Source organism: Bidens hawaiensis, unplaced genomic scaffold, assembly GCF_021521415.1.
Source record: "Bidens hawaiensis isolate Kalapana, Puna unplaced genomic scaffold, B.hawaiensis_p1.1 tig00024632_1, whole genome shotgun sequence".
NCBI lineage: Eukaryota > Viridiplantae > Streptophyta > Magnoliopsida > Asterales > Asteraceae > Bidens > Bidens hawaiensis.
The window spans coordinates 83,076-97,740 of NW_027493893.1; the positions used below are offsets into that span (position 1 = coordinate 83,076).

Genomic DNA, 14,665 nt, shown 5'->3' on the forward strand with positions numbered 1-14,665 from the left:
AATTATTGCACGTGCATTTTTTAATCTGTGCCTATACAACAAAAATACTAAAATGCTCATTTGGTATTAAAATCCATTAAATGAGGACCCAAATAATTACAAGATTGCCACTTTTATTGTTGACCTTTGATCAAACCTAATCAATGGTCAAGATTAACTTCTCGCACTTCTCGTTCTAATATGAGTTCTCGCATGAACCATCGGGGATGGTTCAAAAGAAATTGATATTACTGCAAGAAATGCGAGAAAAGAATATGATCCACTAGTTTTGTTTTAAATTTTAAATGTTTAAAGCTAAATAAAAAACGTATTAATCATTCTCTTTCTTCAATAAATATAACTAATAAACCATAATACTTATCTACTTAATTAATATAACTAACTAAATTATTATAGTTAGAAAATATTAAGAATCATTTATTTTTATAACTTATTTTTTGTGTCTTGAATTTTATCCTACAAAAATATAATTTATTCATACATTAAAATTTCTTTCTATCCAAAACTAATTTCTTCCAACTCAATATATTAATATCCATCAACACATACTTACACTATAATGAATAATACCAAAAAACTATATTACATGTGATTGCATTAGATATCAACAAAAAACATACAACCTACACAAAAACATATAATCTATACTTGTTATAAGAATAAGACAACATATAACCTACACACGAAAAACATATAACCTACACACAAAATTCATCATCAATAAAATACACACGCACACCTACACACGAAAAACATATAACCTACACACGAAAATTTTATCTTACACAAATACAATTTATTCATACATTAATTTCTTTTTATTCAAAACCAATTTCTTCAAACTCAACATATCAATATCCATCAACACATAGTTACATTGTGATGAATAATACAAAAAACTATCTTACACATATTTTGCATTAAATGTCAATAAAAATATACAACCTACACAAAAACATATAACTTACACTTGTTCTAAGAATAAGAAAACATATAACCTACATACAAAAAACATATAACCTACGCATGTGTAGGATATGTGTATCTTTGTGTAGTTTATATATTTGTTGATGCAGAATTACATATGTAAGTTGTATGTTTTTTGTATGTTGTACGTTTTTATTACTCAAAGTTAGTGTATGTTATATAACTTTGTGTATGTTGTATATTTATTGTTTACATTTAACTGACACATTTGTATGATATTTTTATTATTATTTATGACAATAATTTTTCTAGGCATACCAATTGAAAAAAAATATATATTATTTGTTGATATTTAGTGTTAAAAAACACGTTGATATATGTTAATAAATTGCGTGAAAATTATTTTTTTTAATATAAAGAAATAATATTATATGAATAAATTGTATTTATGTTGAATAAAATGAAGAGTGTGTAAATAAAAAAAGAGATTTTTACATATATACCCTCCTTAACTTCCCTTATTACAAATTTCCCCAATGTTAAACATCAAATTACATATTTCCCCTCATAGCATGCAATTACCATTTTGCCCTTCTTCAATCTAGAGTACCCACCCTAATGAAAACCAATCGTTACGACATATCAGCAAACGATCTCAGTGAACTCAACAAACGGAAGTTTCTTCGGCGTTTCCAATCAGTGGTTCCTTCGGTGTCTTCCAATCGACAATTTCTTCGGCGTTTCCGATCGGTGGCTCCTTCAGTGTCTCTTCCAATTGACGGTTCCTCTGGCAAACACAGCAACCACCGGCGTCGGGCTTTTCGGCGTCGTCATCTTCATCTTGTTATAATATAATATAACATGTTATAATATATGGCTTTATGGCGTCTTCATCTTGTTTACTAATCTGTTTGACTATATTATTTATTTTTAATTTTTATGTTTACAGTTTATTGCTTTAGAAAACGAAAAAAATATGTTCATGAACTAACATATATGAAAGCATATTAACAGATTATGAAGGAATAAAAATTGAAGTGTAAACACAATATAATTCTTATAGTGTAAACATGACAGAAACTGTAAAACAAAAAACTTAACGATTACTAAAATCGAATTTAGTTGAATTAATTAGCTTCGATATGTTCATTTTAACACCGAATCGGTTTGGGTTTAAATTAGAGATATGTGTAAATGTTGTTATTAAAAAGGGGATATATGTAATAGTTGTTTAATTAGCTTTATAGGGGTAAAAGAATCAATTATTTAGTTAATTTTAATGAAATGGGGAAAAATATATAATATATGTGGTTTAAGGAGGGAAAATATGTAATTGAATTTTAAAGGTTGGATAAATATGTAATAAATGAACTTAGGAAGGGGATATATGTAAATGCCAAAAAAAAACTAAAGTAGTGTTTTTATCATTTTAATTATTATAGTTAAATTAGTTAGATATATTAATTAAAAAGAGATTTATTATAATTATATTAGTTATATTAATTGGAGAGAAAGTGCATTTATTGTTGCATTTACATATTTTTTTATTTATTTTTAAGTATTTAAAACCTAAAATAAAACTAGTGGCTTATATTCATTTCTCGCACTAATATCGTTTCTTTCTTGAAAAAACATATATATATATATATATATATATATATATATATATCTCTCAAAAGGAACCACTGAAAAAATGGGAACTAGAAAACCATATATTTTACATGTAAAAAAGGAATAAAAATTCATTTTTATATGTAAAAAACACATTTTTACAAAATCCTTTACTTTTTATATATAAATACATGTAGGAGCCGTTTTCATTAAAAAAAAAGTTAATCAATTAGAAAAAGGTAAAAATAAGAAAATATAATATTTTGTTTATTAAAATGTTTTCCACATGTATCTAAAAGCAAAAACTCCAAAAATGTTTATGTTAAAGCTAACTTTTTACATGTAAAATAAAGTTTTATATATTCTGTTTTGGTATTATCTAAATCAGATTTACAGGAGTTGTGTTCAAAATAATCAAAATAATATACTGTGTAATGAAAGCATTATAAACAAACATTTTCTTTTGTATTGTACAGGTTGTGTTCAGAATAATATTTTTTGTGTGTCATGCTATTTAAACAAACCGACACCGTCTAAAACTCCGCCACGTAGCGCTGAGAATCCCACTGGTTTATGGTAAAGAGTATAATTGGAATACATTTGAAGCCGTTTTCTTTGAGGTAGCTACGTGTTACTAGAGTAGAGATGAGAATGAACCACAATAGCATGAGCAACAAACAGTTTGTGATGAAAATATTTGGTTTCATATAATTCTTTTACAGACTAATAGCAGCTCTTACCGATTCAGCACCCTTGTCGTCGTCGTCTTGTGTTGCTTCCTGAAAATCGTTAAATATCAAACAATATTGCTACAAGGTATTTAAAAAAAAAATTTGGAAGGTTTTTTCATGCATACCAATGAATATAGGTATCTTTTTAATGCACCATTTCCATAAAGAATCTTTGCACCAGTTCCTGATCCTATGACCTCTTCATCAACCACGACTGCATCAATTCCTTCGTCCGGAACCTCAAACATAGAATCCACAAGAAGATTTTCTAATATAGCTCTTAGACCTCGTGCGCCTGTGTTCTTCACCATTGCTCTCCTTGCAATCAATCTTAATGCACCACCAGTAAAATGTAACTTCACCTAAATACAAACAATTAATAATTAATTAGTATTAAATAATTACTATTTAGTATAAGCATATGACTACATACATTGTTCATGGAAAACATCCTTTTGTATTGCTTCCCCAGAGCATTTTTGGGCTCTGTTAAAACCTGTCAGAATAACAACGAATCTTACTACAAACAAATGTTTTTTACTTCACATAAATGTAACACAAAGAATACCTGAAGAAGTTGGTCCTCATCTAGAGCAGATGAACTGACTAAAATAGGAAACCGACCAACGAACTCAGGAATCAACCCATATGCAACAAGGTCACCACTGTCTACCTAGAAGTCAAAGCAAAGTATTGTTATTATTATTATTTAAAATGTTTGTTGAATAGTGCAGAAATGGTTCATAGTTCTTACAGATTGTAACAATGAAGATGTAACTACAGCATTGGTTAATCCTCCACCACCACCACCTCTCAAATTAGCCCTCACAGGTGCCCCAAATCCAATAGATGAATCTTGTCGCCTGGGACAAAGTTCAATAACTAAGATATATATATATAAAAACTGAATCCACCAGTGAAAGGTACATACCTCTCAGAAATGGTTTTCTCTATATCAATAAATGCCCCGCCACATATAAAAAGGATATCTTTTGTATCTACCTGCAAAAATAACCAATCAATCAAGTCCCAATGGCAGGTAAAACGAGGCCTCTATCGGATGGGAAACGATGATTTGGCACCAAATATCCGGAGGTGTGGAAAGAGCAGCTGTGAGACGCGGTCCACAGTCTGTAGACATCCAAAGTTTTATCTTTACCTTGTACTCTAGATGATTACTGCTTTTAAATTTTATGATCATCAATGAAATGGAACATAATACTTTTTCTTTACACATATATTGGATCATTTACCACTATAATCAAAGATAGAAGCGCTTTGTCACAACCACCTAAATACCTAATATATGAATCAAATGGCTTCAGAGATTCCAGATCACTCTTAACTCGTTTTGTAAACTAGCCGAGCCCGAGCTCGAGTTATTTTTTAAATAATTATATATGAAACAGGCCAACATGCAGCCCAAACATCTATTCTTTTTTCTTCTTGTTGATACTTGAAAGGGTCCAGGGTATAACGTTGTAAAACATTAATTCTCTCATCGACATTTAAGTCTTTTTCATCTTCACAGCAATCAGCATCACAGCCGACAACTAATTGTTCCTTCGAGCCATGGAACTGCTTACCCATCACTTGTTTGGCCTGGCTTTGTCTACATCAAACCACGGACTGCTTCCTCAATTGGCGAACTCGTTCGCAGTTAAGGTAGTTGGTCATACCATATGGTTCCACTTTTCATTTTTCACACAATAAAGCTCAATTTTTTTGTTTTCTTGCAGTTGACTATTAAATTTCCTTTCTAAATTCAAGCCGAGCTCGAGCTCAAAGCTTTAGCTTGGTTTAAGATTCAAGCTCAAGCTAAGCCGAGCCAGCTCAGTTTAGAATTCGATCCGAGCTCAGCTGGCCATGACTCAAGCCCAGCTCGTGAACATCCATGTCAGGTGGTGTTGACAATAAGGTCGAGAAAAGTCTCGATAAAGAGCTAAGAAGGGTCGAGATGGGTCCAAAAGCATGGTGGTCAGCTTCGAAAAGAGAGTTTTGGGAGCTTGAGTCATCCATGACGGAGTTATTACACAAGTCGATATGTGGACATTAATTGAGGTACATGCACCATCAGAACTTAGAATGAGTTTGTGCAAGAGCTAAATAGACCATTATATTCTACTAATGCCATGGCAGAGTGTTGGCTACACAAACTCAAGCATGATGTAACGATGTAGTGTGTGAAGGACTCTACAACTCTTACTCTTGAGATTGTGGATCCTTCGCACGAGGACTCCGTGCTCTATTACTCGAACGGTTACAACCAAGGGCATGTACAGAACTCAAGCGCTTATTGACTTTAACGGGAAGAAAAATGAGAAAGGTGGTTGAGACAAGTTTGATCATGTCTGAAAACAGGGGCACAAAAGATGCAAGGTATAAGAAAGTAATGTCCATTAGTAACGGGTTTTATCGATGTGATAATGGACGCGCGATAATGGTTAAGATAGAGGCCACAGTGAAAATGAAGATGAGGTCAAAACTAATACAAGGAAAAAGAAAGCAAAACTAATTAGGAAACATATTATTAGAGGTCAAAACTAATACAAGGAAAAAGAAAGAAAAACTAATTAGGTAAAAAACCTTGACCCTTTTAACTAAAACTTCCAAAACGTTTCAGTATTACAGGCAAGCCCCATAACTTACTAATATTGGTGATCTTACACTTTACCTCATTGGTCTATATCATAGGTGTGAATAGCGAATAGCGGTCAACAGCGACAAGCTACGTGGTGATAGCTATGAAATAGCGGGCGCTATTTGTTGTTTAGCGATAACGTATTAGAATTTTTTTTAAATAGGGTTTTATTCATGAATATAAGTTTTTACGATGCAATTGGTGAAGATTGGTGCTGTTTGGTAGATTAAAATGCCTAAAAATTCAAATTTTGATATTTATAAAAAAATATATAAAAAAAGACCAAAATTGTCGTTATCGAGCGCTAAACATCAAATAGTGCTGGATCATCGCTTCGCTACGCTATTCGCAATAGCGCTCACTATGAGCGCTATTAACAACTATGGTCTATATCATCATCAACCTCGATTATGATAATTATGGTCCTAGTGTAAATTCATATTTAAATTCAACTTGACTATATACCAAGTTCATGAACTTATGTGTGAATCAAAGCTCTTTTGTTTGATTTTGTTTGGTGCACCTAATGAGCATCATGAGTCAAAAGGGGAAAACAGTTTCACATGTAAAACACTGCATATAATATTGCATTTCAGTATTTTGCTACCCGTGTTAAACATGGGAAAGTTATAGCACTAAACCCATTAGAGAAAAAACACAGCTTAGAAAGCAGAGGCAATTTACCTGAATGCCGTCGCCATGAGGCTGCTTTCGAGATCGATTATCAGGAACATTTACGATCTGAAAATAGACGATCACAAACATTTTAAAAACCATATATCTAGCAATGCGAAAGTTTCAAAACTTCCAATAAGAGCACTCACAGTTCCTTCAAGCATTTTAAGCAATGCTTGTTGAACCCCCTCTCCAGATACATCCCTCCCACTATTTAAACTTTGAGCCTGCATAAATAGATACCCAAATTAATCAATTGATATATGCATAAAAGCATTAATAAATCTAGAGAGTACCTACCTTTCTAGTGATCTTATCAACTTCATCTATGTACACAATTCCGTGTTAAGCCGCTTCAACATTGAAGTTAGCAGCCTGAAAACCAAATACGGCAAATGATTATTAACATAAAATAGAGATACGTCAACATGCAATGCCAAATGAGTATCTATATGTATATTACCACAAGGAGTTTATATAATATTGATTCGACGTCTTCCCCAACATAACCTGCCTACACAGGTTTTATAGCATTACATATACATAATATATATGTGTTCAGATTGTACGAATTATCATCAAACCTGCCTGCGTCAATGTAGTAGCATCTGCAATAACAAAAGGCACATTGACAACACGAGCTAAGGTTTTCGCAAGTAGCGTTTTCCCTGTCCTTTCAGTCACATTATAATAAAAATATCAGAAGAAAAAAGAGTTGTGTGATGTTTGAAGATCAAATGAATGAATGAATGAATGAATGAATATATTAATTTAAAAAGTAAGTGATAACCTGAGCCTGTTGGACCCATTAATAGAACATTGCTTTTCTCTATTTCAACATCGTGGTTTTCTGATGGCCTATTTGTATCATGCCATAGAGTTGTTATTAATAAGAGTAAAACTGAAAGCAATTAACGGTCCTAAATAGAAAACTGACTTGGTTTTATGAAAAATTCTCTTGTAATGGTTGTAAACGGCAACAGAAAGGATCTTTTTGGCGCGTTGTTGGCCGACAACAAAGTGATCAAGGCCTCTGGAAATCTCCTTGGGTGTAGGCAAACACATGTAGGAAGCATTACCAAGTTCCTCATTCTGATCCTTACGAGTAACAACATCCGCACCCGCACCCGCACCGTAAGTCCTTAAGTTCTCCCACATTTTGACACCATCGTCAGGGGGAGGTACCTTAACCCTGCCGATTTCAAAAAATGTCCCCTGAAGAAGAGGGTGGAGCTGAAATAGTAAGCAGTCGGGCAGCTGGGGCACATGTTAAGGGCGTGGTAAATGCCGACGTCGGAGGTGAGTGAGAGCGGGCGGTTAGAGAAGAGGAGGCTCATCAGGTGGCTGCATCTCGGGCACCTCACTTGCCCTTTGATTCATGATGATGAAGCAACGGCACTGGTGGTGGCTGTAATTTGAACACAAGAGCCTGATTGCTGTTACTATGTACTTGTATTCTTTACTTTTCGATTTCCATCGTAACATCGCCGACATGCCTGCCTCTCTTTGTTTCTTTGTTTTCTTGCCTCTATCCATCACCAACACTATACCAAGCCAAACACTGATATGATGAACGTTATCCAATACCTGACACTTTTCACAATTTTACTTTCTGACCTAAACTTCCTCCTTACCGGTTCAATTTCCTTAATAATTTTATTGGTATATTGGATTTTATTATTCCTGGCTAACGTATTTTGATCGTTCTCGTTCATAACTAACGAATTGGCTGCCGACGGTCTCAACTTTTAACGCATTTGTTCTCATGGGTCTGCGACTAACAGAATCCTAACACCGTTAGTTGCAGGTCACCGGAAAAAGGTTTTCGGCCGGAAAGCTCACATTTTTTCCCGGGAAACTCAACATTTGTTACAAACATCTTTGTAACTTTGTATCGGACCTTTAGGAAACTTTTTCTAGTAAAAGCCCCATTTATTGATTGAGGTCGCCGGAACCCTAGAATCATCATCGAAAACAGTTAGTGGTGCTCAAGTGGTGGTGGTTAGTTGGTGGTGAATCAATTGGTGGTGGTGGCGGTGTTCGGGTAATGTTTTCTAGAAAAAAAAGTGTGGCTTTTCCTACAAAAAAAAGTTTCTCCGGCGACCTGCAATTAACGGTGTTAGGATTACGTTCGTCGGGGACCGTTGGGAACAAATACGTTAAAAGTTGGGACCGTCAGCAGCCAATTCGTTAGTTGAGAACGACATCGGTTAAAAAGAGATAGTTGGGACTAATAAAAACCAATATACCAATTTTATTTGACATATAGTGAAAAGATCCAATACACTAATCCTTAGCGTATATTAATGTACGCGAATCCCGTTTTTCACGAATCAATCCATGACATCACATCCCAACATCTCGGAATCGTCAATACATATCCAATTAATAATTGGTTAACCGAAAAACAGTTTTGGATCGTTAATCGATCAATTTTTTACTTTTTTCACGAAGACCGTTTTTTGAGCGTTTTAGGTTTTTGGCTGAGCGTATAATTTTTTGTGAGCGTTTTAGGTTTTTGCCTTTGTTTTTTTCCATTGAGCGCCCCGCGTACCTCTCGTACGTTAAAGCATTAGCGTACAGTATCTCTACCCTACTCTTATATAATATTTTTTTCACATTCTAGACCTCCTTTAAAATATTTAGTATAAACTATAAAGTTTTTATATAATTTTTCTCTTTTTTTGTATTTATTATCCTTGATCATAATAATAATAATTATTATTATTATACAATGTTGATACATTATTATATTTTTATATCAAATACAAATTAAATTAAAGTGCTAAACATGAAAATCAATTAGAGTAATTATATATACAAACAGGGTAATTATGTAATTACATCATAGAGTAATTAAATAATTACTCTATGATGTAATTACATAATTATTATGCTTGTATATATATTACTCTACTTGATTCTCACGTTTAGTATGTTAATTTCATATGTACGTTAACTTTCCCCTATATAATATATATACATACTTGATAGAATTTATTTACAGTAATAATAGTAATATAAATAAATTATAATAATACTTTAATAATTTTTTATTTGATATATTTAAATACTTTAATAATTTTTAAAATTACTCTATGATATAATTACATAATTATTATGCTTGTATATATATTACTCTACTTGATTCTCACGTTTAGCATGTTAATTTCATATGTACGTTAACTTTCCCCTATATAATATATATACATACTTGATAGAATTTATTTACAGTATTAATAGTAATATAAATAAATTATAATAATATTTTAATAATTTTTAATTTGATATATTTAATGAAAACTAATAAGCGAAAAAAGTTTAGAGAGTCTAATATATATACAAACTAGTTTGGGACCTGTGTATTACACGGGGGATTGATGAAAATTATAATATTTAAACATTAAGCAAAATGCAGTCAATAACACAATTATCATATATTGTTAATTCAATTACAATTCACATTAATATTACATGAATTACAAAATAAACATTACGCAAGTATTTTACAAATAAGAAAAAATTCTTTGTACACTACATTTGTGGTTGTATTGGTTAGATTACCTTGTTTATCAAGAATCAGAATCTTTAGTCCACACCTGCTTGTAACTCTTGACAAGGCGACGTATAGCTGTCAGAGCATGAGTTCCTTCAAGTACAAACCAACTGATTGACCTTGGTATTTGTATATGGTCATCACGAAATATCCTGCAAGGGGAAACTGTCGTCTTTGAAATTTATATGTTATTTTGTTGTCTGTTGGAGTCAGTGATGATCTACGGATCAAAACTCGATGTCCAATGTTAGTTCCAAATTACATGAGTATCTAAAGATATAATTTGTAGTCGAGTACCGTTACATAACCCTTATTTATTGTTAAGATTTCTAAGGAGCATAAGAGGGACACCAACTTTTAGCACAAGGTTGTGGTTTGGTGGTCCGAATATTCTTAGACCATTAAGTAGTTTTTGGTCCAAGTTTTTTTGCCAAGAACTATTCATAAGAAGTCCTACAGAATCGAAAATGTTTTTGATTATCCAAATTGGTTCTCGGTTAAAGTTTGACTGGGAACCCTAGAGATTTCAGTTGATCTCAGGGGTTCTCTTGTTGACCAAAGGTTTTCGGTCAACCATCCCCGAGAACCCTAGATCCCGAGATCTCTGAAGATCTTGGGTTTCAAAACCCTTTGGAATTCGTCTTAAATGTTGAGTCATCTTTCTCAAACCCCAAATCGCCATGGATGAACAAACCTGCAACCTCACGAAAAATCATAGCAGACTCAAACATACAATAGTCCTTCATAATAAGCATATATCACAAACAAATATCATGATTCAGTTAACTAGTTAGCCCCCAAAACACTCATTCAGTCCAATTATTTTTTAATGATAACATGAAAACAAGTTCTTTAAGCGTCATATACCTTTAATGATAGTAAAATAGGATTAGATAATCAAAGACGATAATAGAAGCAGAGATGTTTTAATCAATGGCATAGAGTTTTCGGGTTAGAGAAGATTAGTGGATTGTAGATTCAAAATATATCAGCAATAATGCACACACAATGATGTAATATGCCTTTTAAACTTCAAAAGCCATCGATCTGGGCCGTAAACCCTGATAGGCTGAGAACTCCCATAAACTTGGACCAAATCACTTGTCTGGGCCGAAAACCTAGTTTTCACATAACATATTTTACATAAACTCAATCATGGGCTTGATCCATGTTTAAAAACGATCTCTAATAGCATTCATTTCGAAAAGAGTAAACATGAGGTAAAAATAAAACGAATAATAAATTATAAAAATAAATAATAAAATAAAGACAAAAAAAAAGATACAAAGTAATTTAATCACCCGACCTTCATGAAATATTAATAAATTTTAGGATCAAATTTCAGTTTCGATAAGCAAGCAAACTTTTAAGAAAACATCCAAAATGGAATCATATTGATTAAGATGCTTTCAGAATAATTCATTTTCAACATTATTATGATATAGAGAGACAGGCTGATAGCAGGTATTAATATACTTAGCATGATTTTCATTGTATCAGTGATACAAAATAGGTTCAATTAGGCATAAAGCTTAGACGGACATCACTTATGGACACGTGATGCCTCTTATCTCTTCTCAAGGCGTATTTGGCTTTCCCCAGATCACCCCAATTTGACTCCTACCCCCTAGCGCTTGATCAAAAGATTTTATTTATACAAACAACAACAACAACAACAATAATAATAATAATAATAATAATAATAATAATAATAAAATTTAAGCTTCAAGGTTGAACGTTGGACTTACAAGCTGTAATGCCCTGATCCCGGTGCCCTACTTTAGCATTAGATTTACTCATAAACACAGTTCTAGATATCAGAGTTAATTAAAACTTTCGCGGAATAATATTAATAGTCAACCATTCATTACAAACATTCATAACTTGTCTTTTTAAAACATAACATAAATGATATCATCAAAACATCATGACAAGTCTTCAGATGTCAGCGTCTTCAAATCCTGTCAGTGTCCCCCTCAAGCCAGCTGCCTCAGTCATTTATCTGCGTGCATATTAAAAGTCAGCTACGCTGAGTGAGTTCTAGTTAATCAGGCAACATACATTCATACATTCACATACTTACATACATACGCATCCGAAGATACATATTACATACTTAGCCTGTTACCTTTCTTTCATACGTACATATATATACTTTCTTTCTGTCATACTTTCATAAATTCGTTCATACATTCTCTCATATCATCATACTTTCATGCTTTTATAATTCATACATAACTATCTTTACCATCTCAGATATTTGTAGGGTCTGGTCCCTTTCTTCTTTATCTCAGATATTATTAGGGTATGGTCCCTTTCTTCTCTATCTCAGATATTATTAGGGTATGGTCCCTTCCTTCTTTATCTTATATATTATTAGGCTCTGGTCCCTTCTATCTCAGATATTAGTAGGTTCTGGTCCCTTCTTTCCTTTCAACCATACATACACATCTTTACACATACATTTAACTATATAATTCATACATACTCATAATCATTCATTTATCTTCCATACATCTGTCAAAACTCACCTTTTCTGGCGATGCGCGCAATATTCAAAGATCTTTCATTCACCGACAAGCATTTATTCATAACATTCATACATATTATCACATAAATCATTATAGCATACACTTACCATTTAAGGTAAGTGCATTAACGTTCACATTGAGTATGCACACAGACCCGAAAACATAACAAGGAAGTGGGGCTAGAAACTCACCTGAGTTCTGTTACGTTCACCGTTAATGGTTAATCCTTTCTTTAGCTGTGCGCGACTAACTGTATAACAATTACATGTATCAATTACTATGACTACCCATATCACGTTTCTAGTTTAATTATAACCCTCAACGAACGGGGGTCCGGGGGAAGCGCCCCTAGCAGGGGGGTCTAGGGGCGGCAGACCCTAGCAGGGTCCAAGGGGCAGAGCCCCTGGCTGGGGTCGAGCTACCAGGTCAGTTTGGAAAAATTTCATTTCCATTAACTGTCTTAACACAATTTTCATTAGAATTCTTAACTTATTATTTTATTTGCTAACTCATAAAGTTCGAGGGCTTCTTTGTGATTAATCAATTTTATTCTAAGTCTAGGGACCTTTCTCTCATTCTTTCAAAGTTAATTCGTTATCCAGTTCGTTAACGAAGGAGGCTCATTCGTTGCTTCTGTCTTTCATAACGAATGGACTCATTCTTTACTTCATAACAAATTGACATTCATAATGAATTGGCCTGTATAGCAAATTGACCCATATAACGAATTGGCCTTTATAACGAATGACCCTTTATAACGAATAAACCTTCTAACAAATGAGGGTTCATTCGTTATCTCTCCATAGCGAAAGACATAACGAATTGCTTAACGAATGAAGCTCATTCATTATTCTTTCTTAACGAATGGGCATAACGAATTGCTGCTAATTCGTTATTCTCCCGTTGACGAATTAGGGTTAGGTCAGAGAATGTTAGAATATTCTCTGACATTCCCTTTAACCTCGTACGCCGTTTTCCGGCGCTGACATCGTTAGAAAACCGGGTGTTCGCCGGAAAAACGAGATCTCACTCATTTTTCACCGTTTTTCGTCTAAGCTCATCTTTTGATCGGTTTATACCCGATTCCATCTGGATCCCATGACTTTAACGGTTTAGGGTGTTGGCTCTCGTTTCGCGACTAGATCTAGCGGGTTTGAATCCATATAATATCATAACGCTATTACCTCATATCGATGCTCGGGTTTCCTTGATTATTTCGGCTAGAGAGAAGAGAAATATGAGAGAGAGTTTAAGTGTGTGTTTTTTATGGTGTATGGAATGCGTGGAATCAATAGATTATGGGTTAATTAAGGTTTATATATCATGGGTCATGGGCTTAAGCCTCCATAACCCATATCTATTTAACCCGACACTAGCCCGACTAATAATAACTCATATTTTATTTTATTAACCGAAATGAGAAAACGGGATGTTACACAAGCCATCCAGACTTACATGCTTTACATTTAGAGTGTTTAGGACTTATTTGAATGCACCACCCTTGTAGTTCTAGTTTGACCCTTCAAGCTCTTGAAATACGAGTTTTTAATAACACAATATTATATAATAATAATTTTTTTTTATTTCATATATATATTTATACTATATTATAATACATATAGGAAGGGCATAATGGTCATTTAATAACAAAACTCTTAAATTTAAGAGTTTTACAAGTTCATAGGCACAAAGTACAACACTCAAAGCATAACATTTAAAACCCTTCTTAAACAACTCACTATATCATGACGAGGGAGATTCAAATTTCAAAAGCCAAATCTACCCTCTAAACATTCTCATACTCTCTCATGAAATCCTATCCGGTGCCTACCACTTGTTCTATCAATCGTGTGCCCTAATTTGAAGAATAACTCGGCATTTGTACGAGTTGTTGGAAAATTTCTTATATTAAATCAAGTGACTATATTTCATTTGGTTAATACATGTGTATCTAATTGTCAATTTCTGACTTTATGTAATTCACGTGCCTTCG

At 33.3% G+C, this 14,665-nt stretch overlaps 1 pseudogene across 1 annotated transcript; it reads right to left on the reverse strand.

Moving 5' to 3' along the window:
• Positions 1 to 3,004: 3,004 nt before the first annotated feature.
• Positions 3,005 to 7,958, reverse strand: LOC143569660 (CLP protease regulatory subunit CLPX2, mitochondrial-like; annotated as a pseudogene). Its single transcript, XR_013141772.1, has 13 exons — positions 7,523 to 7,958; positions 7,376 to 7,443; positions 7,170 to 7,253; positions 7,049 to 7,095; positions 6,886 to 6,960; positions 6,735 to 6,812; positions 6,595 to 6,651; positions 4,201 to 4,271; positions 4,024 to 4,132; positions 3,838 to 3,942; positions 3,703 to 3,765; positions 3,395 to 3,631; positions 3,005 to 3,317 (listed from the first exon to the last, which is right to left on the reverse strand). The product of XR_013141772.1 is annotated as a CLP protease regulatory subunit CLPX2, mitochondrial-like (transcript).
• Between the last annotated feature and the right edge of the window lie 6,707 nt (positions 7,959 to 14,665).